Source organism: Quercus lobata, chromosome 5 (assembly GCF_001633185.2).
Source record: "Quercus lobata isolate SW786 chromosome 5, ValleyOak3.0 Primary Assembly, whole genome shotgun sequence".
Classification (NCBI taxonomy): Eukaryota; Viridiplantae; Streptophyta; class Magnoliopsida; order Fagales; family Fagaceae; genus Quercus; species Quercus lobata.
Window position 1 is genome coordinate 46,184,283 of NC_044908.1, and position 12,900 is coordinate 46,197,182.

The 12,900-nt window shown below is 34.4% G+C and overlaps 1 long non-coding RNA gene across 2 annotated transcripts; it reads left to right on the top strand.

The window, feature by feature from the left end:
• The first annotated feature begins 8,631 nt into the window (after nt 1-8,631).
• Nucleotides 8,632-10,506, top strand: LOC115989297. Of its 2 annotated transcripts, XR_004091871.1 has the most exons (4): nt 8,632-8,710; nt 8,967-9,029; nt 9,358-9,387; nt 10,423-10,506. It is a non-coding gene; the product is annotated as an uncharacterized LOC115989297 (long non-coding RNA). The 2 variants fall into 2 exon arrangements; XR_004091870.1 differs by having other exon boundaries at nt 8,687-9,029.
• The last annotated feature ends 2,394 nt before the right edge of the window (nt 10,507-12,900 follow it).

Sequence of the window (12,900 nt, forward strand, 5' to 3'; positions counted from 1 at the left end):
GTGCACTCATAGAGCTGATTAGACAAAAACTAATTGAAGTTTAAAAAATGTATGCATTAAAAACACCAGAGCTAAATTCAAACTTTTCAAACATTGAACAATGCAGACCGCTCCAAAAAAAGTTTCCCCAATTTTTCTTGCATTTTCCATCAATTTTTTAATGGTTACTGAGGTGCCAATGGGCCAAAGACTGCATTTTTGCTCCTACTTTCCATCTGATGACCCCCACAAGTTTGCCATTGTTCACAAGATCTTTGGTGCAAGCAATGTTAGCAAAATGTCCACTCTCATTGATTCCAAATCAGAGATCTTAGCGGCGGCATTTCTAGATTTGAAGCTAGATTTGAGCAATGAGCAATGAAGTGGCGGTAATAAGGCTCACCTCAGGCCTCTTACAACGACTTCTCCAACAACGAAACAGGCTGAGATCTGATGGTGGTGCCACCAAAATGGAGGTAAAGAGCGACGAATGGATGCTGGCAAAGTGGAGGCGAAGACTAGAATGTCGATGGGTGTTGTCGCTAGTTTGGGCAAGTGTGAGAGAGGACAAGTAAAGTATGAGAAAGGGGGAGAGAGTCAGGTGTGAGGCTATGAGATTTTTGTAAAATGTTTTACACTTGTTTTTTTGGTAAAATATTTTACAAGTTTTTACGCACGGGGTTTTAGTCAAAGGAAAAGAATTTACAACATTAACTATATTTTATATGCAATTAAACATTTGAAAATGGGAAAATATTTTACGGAAAATATTTTATACTGAAACAAAACAGAGGAGCGTAAATGTCTTATCTCTTTAAAAATAAGTTAGAAATTTTCTAAATTACCCTCATAAAATATTTAAACACCTGTGCATAAAAAAAATAAAAAAATAAAATAAAAAACCTTTCTACCATGCAATTTTCAAAGTTATTGTAGATTACAAACTCTATTGGTGTACTATCCTACATTACAAACTCTATTGGGTGTAGATTACAAATTCATCTTCAATCTAAATTATGTAGCTGCCAAACTCAACCAAACCTAATCTTTATCTTCAAATCAAAAATTAATATGATTATTGGTAAAGGGGTATAATGAGAATGTTACTAAATAATGGGGTTCGACTTTTCAAACTAGACTTAATTTTGGGACATCCCAAAATAGAAGATAAGTCAAACAATTGGGACGGATGAAGTAAAAAGAAGAAAAACAAAACAAAAAAAAAAACAAAAAAATCAAATGTGTAAGCGGAAAAATTGTGACTCTTCTCCCATAATACCGATTTTAGGATAGAAAAAATAAATGTGAATAAAAAAGAAAAGAGAAGAAAAGTTCATAAAAAAATTTATGCATTTATATTTATTCAAAAGATTGTTTTGGTCAAAATATTATAGGATAATAGATTTTATTGAGAAACAATAATTGAATGTTACACAATTTTTATGAGAAGCCAGATATAAAATTACTAGAGTTACATAATCATTTGTACCTGATTTTAGTTCGAAGCCTTATTAGCGCTTGGATCCGTATCGCTAGTGTCCCCACCCACTTTTTATTTCCTATTTTTATATTTTTGTTTGGAATAATTATATATTATAAAGTATATCATTAAAACTATGTTGTTTTGGTTTGAACGGTATTAACATAGTTTCAATTTCATGTCCCAATAGAAACAAACAACAATAATCAGACAAAATAATATCAATCCTTAGTAGTCCAAAAAGTAAACCATAATTAAAATCTCTTTCCCCTTTAGGACATCATTATTAAAAAAATTGCGTTTGTAAATTGTGATGAGAGAAGTAATCTATATATATATATATATATATATATATATATAATAGGTGAAATGGAAAGTAATTCAAATTAAAATTTCAAATTATAGTTCCTAATTTTGTGCCATATATCTAAATTTATGTGGGAACCACACTATACTTAATTTTTCACTCAAGTATTTGTCATATGTCCACTTAAGTTTTTTAATCTTTGTGCGAAGTGAGTTAATGAGTACAGAATACTAAGAATCTAATATTAATAAACTATAAAATTTAAAATAAAAAAAAAAAACCTAATCACATATACTCAATAAAAATTATTACACAATCTATCTTATTAAAAATTAGAAAAAAAAATTATAATAAGTAGTACTAAATTTTGGTAAGAATTATAATATGTGACTTGTAAGGACACGATTCGTATCGAACCACAACAGTGTTGGGTTCGCATGTAAAAAGGCCCAAACAATATCATTTGTAGAGCGTGGGTTTGAAAGGCTAGGCCTTAGTCCTCAAGCGGTGAGTCTTTTCGTGACATTCATACATGGCAAAGTCATTTTCGCCCTAAGAATCTTTCTCCAGGAGACGGGCTGGGAAGCTCTGGTTTTTGGCCATTTTTCCCAGCCCCTTCTACGAATTGCTTACTTTTCCTTTTATACTAGCCTATGTTTTTTATCCTTCGTCCACGTGTAGGATCGACATTCCAAGACTGATACTTGTCCCATCAGCCCCTACTCAGAGTGGTTGGGGGTGGTTGTAAAAGCTGGAGAGTATGTCTTTGTTAAGTGCAGAGTATTGAATGACAGTAAGGGCAGCTTTCCCCAGTCGTTTACGCTTTCCAGCATACCCTTTTATATTGGTACAGATATTTTAGATTTTTTTCCAAGGTATTTCTATACCACTTTTGCCCTTTCTTCCGAGGAGACCTTGGACCGGTCGAGGATTGAACCGTCCTCGGCTGTATCCCAATGCTTATTTTGTACTTGCATTACAACTTCTGGGCCATAACCTTCCTCGGCTTGGGCCTTTGGGCCTCAACGAATAAATAGAGCTGGCCCAAAAGATTATTTTTATTCGGAGCTGGCCTAAAAATTATTGGGCCCCACAATAGCCCCTCAAAACCCTGCTGTCCGACCTCTTGGTTGGAGATGAGGGTTTTGGTAGTACCGAGCCTTCATCAGGGCTCATTTAATTCAGCCTTTCATTAATGTTGGCGATTCTCCATCTACCCAGAAGGTGTACCGATCTACGAGACATTCTTTCGAATTTACTCCTGGCGCGTTCTCGCTGTTTGATTATCCGAAACGTGCCTTTAATGACTTCTATTTACGAGACTATTTAAATTCGATGGTTTGTTTGATGAGGTGGGGAAGTGGAACAGGCATATTTTGTTTGCAGATTCCTTTGGAGATCTGAACATATTAAATACCTTCCGCTCCACCCTCCGTATAAGAAGGAAGGTAGGAGGTTATTGTTTTTGTAAAGAGACCCTTTTCATCCTTCTGAAATCTGAAATACTTAGCCTCCCCTAGAGTTTACTTTACCCACTAGTTATACATTAAATCGTGATACATTCACCATAATAAGTAATGAAGGAACCATACCCTTCCCGAAAACACCATGTTCTAATAAAGCTCGAAATAGCTCGGTCAGGGCAGCGATGGCGAAGACTCAAGATCTGTCTCACCTTCCTTTCAGCCAAAATCCGAAGCAGGGGCTTGTCACGTCAAACTTTCGGCGTGACTGAGCCGAGGACACCCATTATCACTACCAGCCACTCTCTGATGAGCATAGCTAATATGACACCAGCGTGTTAGGAGTCAGGACTGAGGCAGGGACTAAGTGCCCTTACTTCTTCCTCTCTTCGTTCACTGGTGTCTCCTTTTGCCTCTCTTTCTTCTTCTTTCCACCACCAGGTCTATCCTGGTGGTTTTCCTTCTCCCTCTTTTGCTCCTTTTTCCTTCTTTCCATCTCCTCCCTCTTCTTCTCCTCCTTCTTTTCATTCATCTCCTCCATCTTCTTCTGAAGAAGGTCCTCCTCTCAATATGGGAGCTACCGAGGCAGAGTTTGGAAGGACTTCGGAGACGAGTTTAAAAAGACATCTGACTATTTACTTATCTGTATTGCTGTTGCTTGCTTTTTCTTTTCTTTTTTTGGTAATCCACCTTTTGTATAGGCTTGTTTAAGCCCCTTTTTGTACGTTGTAATAAATCTTTATATTTAATAAAAATCGTTATTACTTTACTTCACATGTTCTATCTTCATATTTCCGAACTGATAACGCAGTGAGTGGACATACAATCTTGTGAATTCTTTTTATTTTTAAACTTTGACCGACGTCTAGGACCAAGGTTCTAGTTAATAGAAAGATCTTTCTCTGTGTTTATAAAAACAATCCGGCTTAATAATACTGAATCGAACAAGTGATACTTAGGACTGAAATTCCTATTAAGCAGAAAAAGAAAGGACATTATGACGAGCTTACTGAGTCGGCCCGGCACAATACCGCCGACTTTAGAATACAATACTTGGGGCCATAATCCCTTATCAAAGAGAAAGGTGCTATTATGAACTTGCGAGTGCTGTTTGGCACAATAATATAGCATCGAATCAATGACACCCAGGGTCGAAATATTTGCTAAGAAAGAGATATCACCATAACTCTAATAGAGTTGTTTGGCACAACAATGCCGACCTGTGAAAACGATACTTACCCCAAAACTAGCCGAGATGATAACTGAGTGCTCGATACGGTGTAGGAAGTAACCATCCGAAGACATATCACCCGCAAAATGAACAGCCCCCCTAGGTTGCTGAATAGTGGGGCGTTTCACCATCTTCTTAACACTTTTATTGGCTTTAATCTTTTACAGTATTTGAGCCAAGGATTGAGTAACTTAGAATTTTTATTAAGTAGTCGATCCTACGAAATTCAGTCTTTTTCTCATCTAAGTAGCTGGTTTCCCCATAGGTTTGAGTCCGAGGACCATACAATACCTTGGTTCTGTCCAAAACCCAGTTTTCTCATCCAAGTAGTTGGTTTCCCCATAGGTTTGAGTCCGAAGACCATACAATACCTTGGTTCTGTCCAAAACTCAGTTTTCTCATCCAAGTAATTGGTTTCCCCATAGGTTTGAGTCTGGGGACCATACAATACCTTGGTTCTGTCCAAAACTCAGTTTTCTCATCCAAGTAGTTGGTTTCCCCATAGATTTGAGTCCGAGGACCATACAATACCTTGGTTCTGTCCAAAACTCAGTTTTCTCATCCAAATAGTTGGTTTCCCCATAGGTTTGAGTCCGAGGACCATACAATACCTTGGTTCTGTCCAAAACTCAGTTTTCTCATCCAAGTAGTTGGTTTCCTCATAGGTTTGAGTCTGGGGACCATACAATACCTTGGTTCTGTCCAAAACTCAGTTTTCTCATCCAACTAGTTGGTTTCCCCATAGGTTTGAGTCCGAGGACCATACAATACCTTGGTTCTGTCTAAAACCCAGTTTTCTCATCCAGTAGTTGGTTTCCCCATAGGTTTGAGTCATACAAAGTAGTTTTCTCATCCAAGTAGGTTTCCCCATAGGTTTGAGTCCGAGGACCATACAATACCTTGGTTCTGTCCAAAACCCAGTTTTCTCATCCAAGTAGTTGGTTTCCCCATAGGTTTGAGTTCGAGGACCATACAATACCTTGGTTCTGTCCAAAACTCAGTTTTCTCTTGGCGTGGGACCTTGGCTTTAGGGGAGTTAGCTCCTCGGCCAAGCCCCTAGAATTATCCATGTGATTAACGCTACCAAGCGTAGCCCCTAGTCAAGAAGCATAGCCCCTAGCGGAACTTTAGACTAAAATTCTACAACCAGTTGTTAGAAATGACAAAGGAACTCTCTCGACCTACCGCCTATGCCAACACACAAGCCCTTCCCACAGACGGCGCCAATTGTAAGAACACGATTCGTATCGAACCACAACAGTGTTGGGTTCGCACATAAAAAGGCTCAAACAATATCATTTGTAGAGCGTGGGTTTGAAAGGCTAGGCCTTAGTCCCCAGGCGGTGAGTCTTTTCGTGACGTTCATACATGGCAAAGTCATTTTCGCCCTAGGAATCTTTCTCCAGGAGGCGGGCTGGGAGGCTCTGGTTTTTGGCCATTTTTCCCAGCCCCTTCTACGAATTGCTTACTTTTCCTTTTATACTAGCCTGTGTTTTTTATCCTTCATCCACGTGTAAGATCAACATTCCAAGACTGATACTTGTCCCATCAGCCCCTACTCAGAGTGGTTGAGGGTGGTTGTAAAAGCTGGAGAGTATGTCTTTGTCAAGTGCAGAGTATTGAATGGCAGTAAGGGCAGCTTTCCCTAGTCGTTTACGCTTTCCAGCATACCCTTTTATATTGGTACAGATATTTTAGATTTTTTTCCAAGGTGTTTCTATACCACTTTTGCCCTTTCTTCCGAGGAGACCTTGGACCGGCCGAGGATTGAACCGTCCTCGGCTGTATCCCAATGCTTATTTTGTACTTGCATTACAACTTCTGGGCCATAACCTTCCTCGGCTAAGGCCTTTGGGCCTCAATGAATAAATAGAGCTGGCCCAAAAGATTGTTTTTATTCGGAGCTGGCCCAAAAATTGTTGGGCCCCACAGTATACATTAATGCATGTGTTACATGCTTTTAAAAAAAAATAATAATAATTGGACTAATTATTTATATTTTTATAATAAAAATTGTGTTTAATTTTAAATACATCCATGCGTTTGCATGGGTTACATACTAGTAATAATAATAAATGAACCTGAGAAAAACTCAAATTAGAATTCCAAATTAGAGTTCTAATTTTGCGCCATATGTCCTAAATTATTTATTCTTAAAGAGTTTTATTTCTTAATTTTAGAATCAAATGTGAGACCACATCATAAATATTCATTCAAGTGAGTTATTAAGTATAAAAATTAAAGAGTTTAGAATAAATGAATCATAAAAAAATAAAAATAAAAAAAAAAAAGTACTTCACAATAATTAAAAAATAAAAAATGGACAATTTACATTTTATACCTAATAATATCCTTACAAAATTTTTTTAAAGAGCTAACAAAATATAAAAATGACTATCAATAGTATTAAATTATATATATATAGAAACTATATTATGTATTTTATTGTATATCTTTAAGTGTATCCATATATATACATGGGCTACTATAAAAAAAATAAGGAAAGCAAATTGATCAAATGAATAAAGAAATAGAAAAAAATTTATTAAAAAATAATATCTAAATGAATGATAATTATATAATTGAAAGTAGAAATCATGCTATATATGTTTGTGTGTGTATATATATGATAAAAAAATATTAATTCAATATTTAGAAAGAATCCATAAAAATATTTGAAAACAAAGTTAAGCGTAAATCTCAATTCAATAATTAAAAGCAATTAATATAAATTCTCCATAATTTCTAAATATTAAAGTTGATATTAGCAGAAAAATTATGTATTAAAATAGTATTAATAAAAAGCTAATAGTAGAAATTAATACGTTGATGGTATATACATTTATGACTTTATATATATATATATATATATATATATAAAATGTCATCTATATATATATATAAAACCGAAGCCTCTGCCGCTCCCACAATTTTCCACGTCAGCATTTTTTTTCTAATTTTTAAATCTGATTTATTTCTTTTAATTAAATATATAATATATATACCCTCCTTTCTCAATCCAAATAGTTTTCCCGATATAATTCTGAAACCAAACACAAAACGGCAAAACCTAGAGCAACAACACAAAACGGCCAAACCTAGAGCAATAGTGCAAGGGCAGAACGGCAGAACCTCTCCTTTCGACAAAACCAAACCCAGAACCTCTCCTTTAAACATTACTCACCAAACGCAGAACATCTTCACTCCCTCAAACACACACAGATCCAAGCTATTTTGCAGAAAGCTTGCAAGGGCATGACCATGGGAGCCAACGTTTTCAATCTTTGACCCAACCTCCATATCAGCGCATTCTATCTCGGTATCTCTCAATTAATCTATGAATAATCTCTTTTCCTATTCTCTTTAATTAGGTTTTTCTGTCAATTTAAGGATTTCTTCTTTAATTAGTTTTTTTTTTTTGTCAATTTAGGGATTTCAATTCCTATCCCCTTTTTCTCTCTATTCTTTTTTGTTGAAGTCAGGGAAACACTCATAGAATTGAAATTCGTTTTTATCACATCCTCGCTGCTTTCTTCGGCATCGTCTACTTCGTAGCTCTGGTACCTTTTTTTTTTTTAATTTTAAATTTCACCGCTTAGGTTTTTATTATTTATTTAAGAAGAATATTTAATTTTCAATTGGAATTTGGTAATTACGTAAAATTAATTATTATTATTATTATTATGTGGTTTAAGGTTCAATTAATTCGGATACAATTGAGAGTACCAGAATATAGATGGACCACGCAGAAGGTTTTCCACTTTCTCAATTTCGTTGTCAATGGAGGTTTGTATCTCATAATTAATTTCCTTTTATTATCATGGATTTGGTCATGGTGCTCTAATGCTCACAACTTTCATCAGTTTTTTTTCTTTTCTATCTCATTCACAGGTAAAACTTTTTTTTACTTGATAGAGGTTTGCTGTAGCCTGTATATGTTTCGAAACTTGTAATTATATACCTGAATTTATGAGTTTTCAAAAAAAAAATATATATATATATATATATATATATATACACACACCTGAATTATGATCAATATTCATAATAATGTTATATTTGGTCATTCTGATCTAGCTATGGTTATAATTTACGTTCGAACATCTATTAAATAATCATGAATTTTGCTTTTACATTTAAAAAATGACTTCTTTAGTAACGCAACTTCTACAGGTTTTGTAAGAAAGTGTAGATAGTATTGAAGAGCCTCCCAGCCTTCAAAATCTGACACAAAGGAAGAAATTCTACAGGTTCATGTCTTTTTTGTTTTGGTCTGTCTCTGATTGTAAAATGTAGGAAGAAATTTTATGTTCTCAGTTGGGTTGTAGCTGTTGTTTTGTTTTATAGTAGAATTGTAGTGAAACTCCAGCAATTATTCTTTTTAAGCTATTCTAGCAGATGTTAAGCTTATTCTTTGACATACATGATGTTAAGTCTTTTGGAAAGCAAAAAATCAAAATTTGATGATTTCTGATGCATTCATTCATCTTATGCATTTAATTGTAGGAAAAAGAAACTGGATATCTAATTATTTCAAGAAACAACAAAGGATCCTTGAAGGTTGTTTGGGTATGCTCTCTTCTAAACACACATCAAATATATGGTTAGAAACATGAGAGAGTTTGAATGTTAATGTTTTGATTAGAAATTAGTGTTTTTTTTTTCATTTATTTTTGTAGATAAGCTTTGGTGATCAAATTTGTTTAGAAATCTGTAACTGTAAACAAATTTAATTAGGAGCTTTCAATGAATACCAAACAGCAACAGATTTAATTCTTTGTACATTCGTTTGCTGTTTTAAAGCAGATTTCATTCTTAATTTTTGTTCTTCCATTCACTTTTATTTAGATTTAATATTCCTGATTAATTTCTACTTTTTTATTGCCTTTCTCTTCAGTCTTTTCCTCCATTCGAATCAAGGTTAAAGGTATGGTATTCGTTTGCCTATGTACTAAATTTCTGAATTTTTTTTTAGTATAGGGTTAACTATTTGTCTATGTACATAAATAATATATATATATATATATATAAAATCCTATTGTAATTATTTATATATAAAAAAAGATTTACATCAAAATAACCTAAAAGAGGCAGTGTAATTTCTCAAAAAGGCCTGAGCATCTAACACTGAAAGCACAGTTGGTATCAAGGCCAATTTGTGCAATTCATTGTAGCCTAATTCACTAGGGAAGCTACCTAAATAGTGTGTGCTAGGTTGGATAATTGATTGATTGGTGTTATTGTTGCTTTCATATGCCTATTATATCTATAGCTGAATTCATAGATAGCTTACCTTCTTCCATTAAGAATTTTCCAATTTTGTTATTACAACTTGAGCTATGTATTTTTTGCTTGCTTATAGAAAAGGATATAAGTGCAATTTATGAAAGTTAGAATAACATTTTGTTATCATTTGTCTTTATTAAATGAAGATAGAAGAAAATTTGTTATATATATTTTTTAGTTTTTCATAGATACGTGTTTGTATATGAGTTTGTTTAATTTTATATTTCTGTCTAATTTATTGGTCTCTGTGAGCAAGATGGTTTTCCCTTTTTGGTGACTTTCATTAGCTTTACTTACACTAAGTGTTGTTTGTATTCCTGTTAATCAAATAGTTCGATGAAAGTGATAGATATAAGTGCAATTTATAAAAGTTAGAATAACAGTTTCTTATCATTTTTCTTTATTAAATGAAGATAGAAGAAAATTTGTTATATATTTTTGAGTTTTCATAGATACATGTTGGAAATGAGTTTGTTTAATTTTATATTTCTATCTAATTTATTGGTCATTGTGATGTTTCCAGCAAAATGGTTTTCCTTTTTTGGTAATTTTTATTGGCTTTACTTACACTAAGTGATGTGTAACATTGGTTACACATTTTTGGATTGGATGTTAGTTTTAGGATGTTGATTATAATGACAGAATTTTGTATAACCTTATACACATTCTTATGCAGTGACCACATGGCACTTTTTAAAGCCTTTGAAGGATAGAAGGATGCAAACCATAATGAAAGGAGTCCTGTCACTTTGCAAATGACAAAGGATATGAGAATGCAATTTGTAGATCTATTTAGCATTGACTTTGTAAACAAATTGATGAGTGCTAATGTAAGTTCTATAAGATTTTCAAATTTTAAAGCATTTGATTTGCTAAAATCTTATAGTTACTAAAAACTTTTCCGTGCATCGCACGGGTTAGCGACTAGTTTTATATATACTCAAAGACACATTCTTAAGTACAAAAACATTCTATTCTTTGATGTTATTGGGTTAAAATAGATTGAATCCGGTTAATTAATTCAATTATTCAAGTTGATTCATTAGGTCAAATTATCTGCAAATCATAGAGACACCAACAAATCAACAAATAAACTAAATGCAATAGAAATTAAATTAATATGTTGATTTATTGACAAATGGGCAAAACCTCTTGCAAGGCAAAAGCCCCACTGGGTGAATTTAAGGCCACCACTGCCAAGAATCCACTAATCAATAATCAAGCGGTTATAAGTATAAGGAATCTTACCACTACCCTGGCCTATCCCAAAATACCAACCTAAAGTTGAACCTTCACTTTAATACCCAATTGAACTTGATATTGTAATAGCCTTCTTTCCTTTGTTGCACAATTGCACAGATTCCAGTACATGACTAACTCCAGCAACTTGAATGATTGTTATTGACTGCAAAGTTCTTCACTTCATAAACAATGAAAATCAAGAAACACTTGGTTACAAAACCCTACGATGCACAAACGTAGTTGCTTCACACAAAGTAAATGAGTTCTAGGTTTCTGTTTCCATGTATATAAACTTTTAAAATAAGCTTAATATATAACTAGGATTGTAAGAAGAGAAACCCTAATCATCCAAGTCATCATGGGCCGAATTTTAGATCTGGAAGTTCTGAAATTATAGTTCTTGATAGATCGAGCTTTTTCATTAATCTTTGATAGCAGCATCTGTCGAGCTTGTGTTGAGACTTAATGAAACAGTTTTTCTTTACTTGTTTCTTTGATCAACCTTCATATCTTTAATGATATCACTTGATATGTTTGAACAGCATACTTCTTGATACATTAAACCTAACTTAGATCTATCTAATTACAAGTAAAGTGTGTTTTGTCAAAAAATTAGCCAATTACATAGAAAATATGACCCTAACAATCTCTCCCTTTAGCAATCTGTGACAAAACCACAAGCATAATTATGAGAGAGACGTATGAAACAACAATCTCCATAGCTATTACACAAAAAGTACATAAGTCTAACTACTACTATGAACTCTTGAAAAATTTTGCAAGAAGAGAGATCATGTTATGAAAGACTTGCAACTTGTCTTTAGCTAAAACACTTAAACAAGATCCATCAAAGTATAAAGTGTGAAATATAGACAAGTTATATAAACTAAGAAATATGTGTATAAAGAGAGAAAAGAAACAACACGTGTGAGATAAAGGTGAAACACATACATCATCATCATATATATTAAAAGAAGTACAATGTATGTAAAATGGTCACAAGACCAAGGTACATGTAATGAAAAAACTATACAACAAAAACCTCACTAAATATCTCAAAAGCACTCTCCCCCTATCACTAGTCTAGCTCTCCCCCTAACAACATAACTACTCTCTTATAACCAAAACAACTCCCCCTTTTTGTCACAACTGACAAAGGGTGAATCATGGAAAACAATAATCTCATCATCATGAGTAAAGCCAAAAGCATCATCACTCTCATCATTTCCACTATTAGAAGACTCCTCAAAAGGATCAGGCGAGGGAGAAGGAGCAAAGCCACCAAGACGGGACTATTGGCAAGCGACGCGACCAATCCTAGTGTTCATCTGACACATCTCATTAGAGAGATGGTCAAGATGACTATCAAAATCTGCACGCATGAGCTGGAGCTGATCCAAGATGGCAATGAGAGATGCCTCTACTCTAGAAGAAGAAGATAAAGCAGATGAAGAAGAGGGTCAAGAGGCATAAGTAGCATCCTTAGAAGCTCGAATGTCAGCCTCCTCCTGTTGGGCGGGAGTAGACTCCTCACGAGGCCACTTAGCCTTGGAGGCCAGTTGTGCATCGCTTCTCCATATAGATCCCTGACTGATAGCACCCATGATAGAAAAGAGATGAGCAGAAGGAATAGGAACATGCATGTGTGTGAGAATGCATGTGATAGTTGAAAGGCAGATTAGCTTATCACGTGTAGCATTGTCTTGATAGATATCTATCATAGATACTATCATGTGTGAAGGAAAGTCTATAGAGAGACCTTCCAAGAGACAAAAAAGAAAATGAGCACGAGGCTCAGTAATGGTGTTATAATGAGACTATGGAGTGAGAACAAAGGTCATCACCATGTTAAGGATCCTTGGATCCTTAGCAAAGTTGCGTGATGAAGTTAAGAAGATCACCCACACCATGA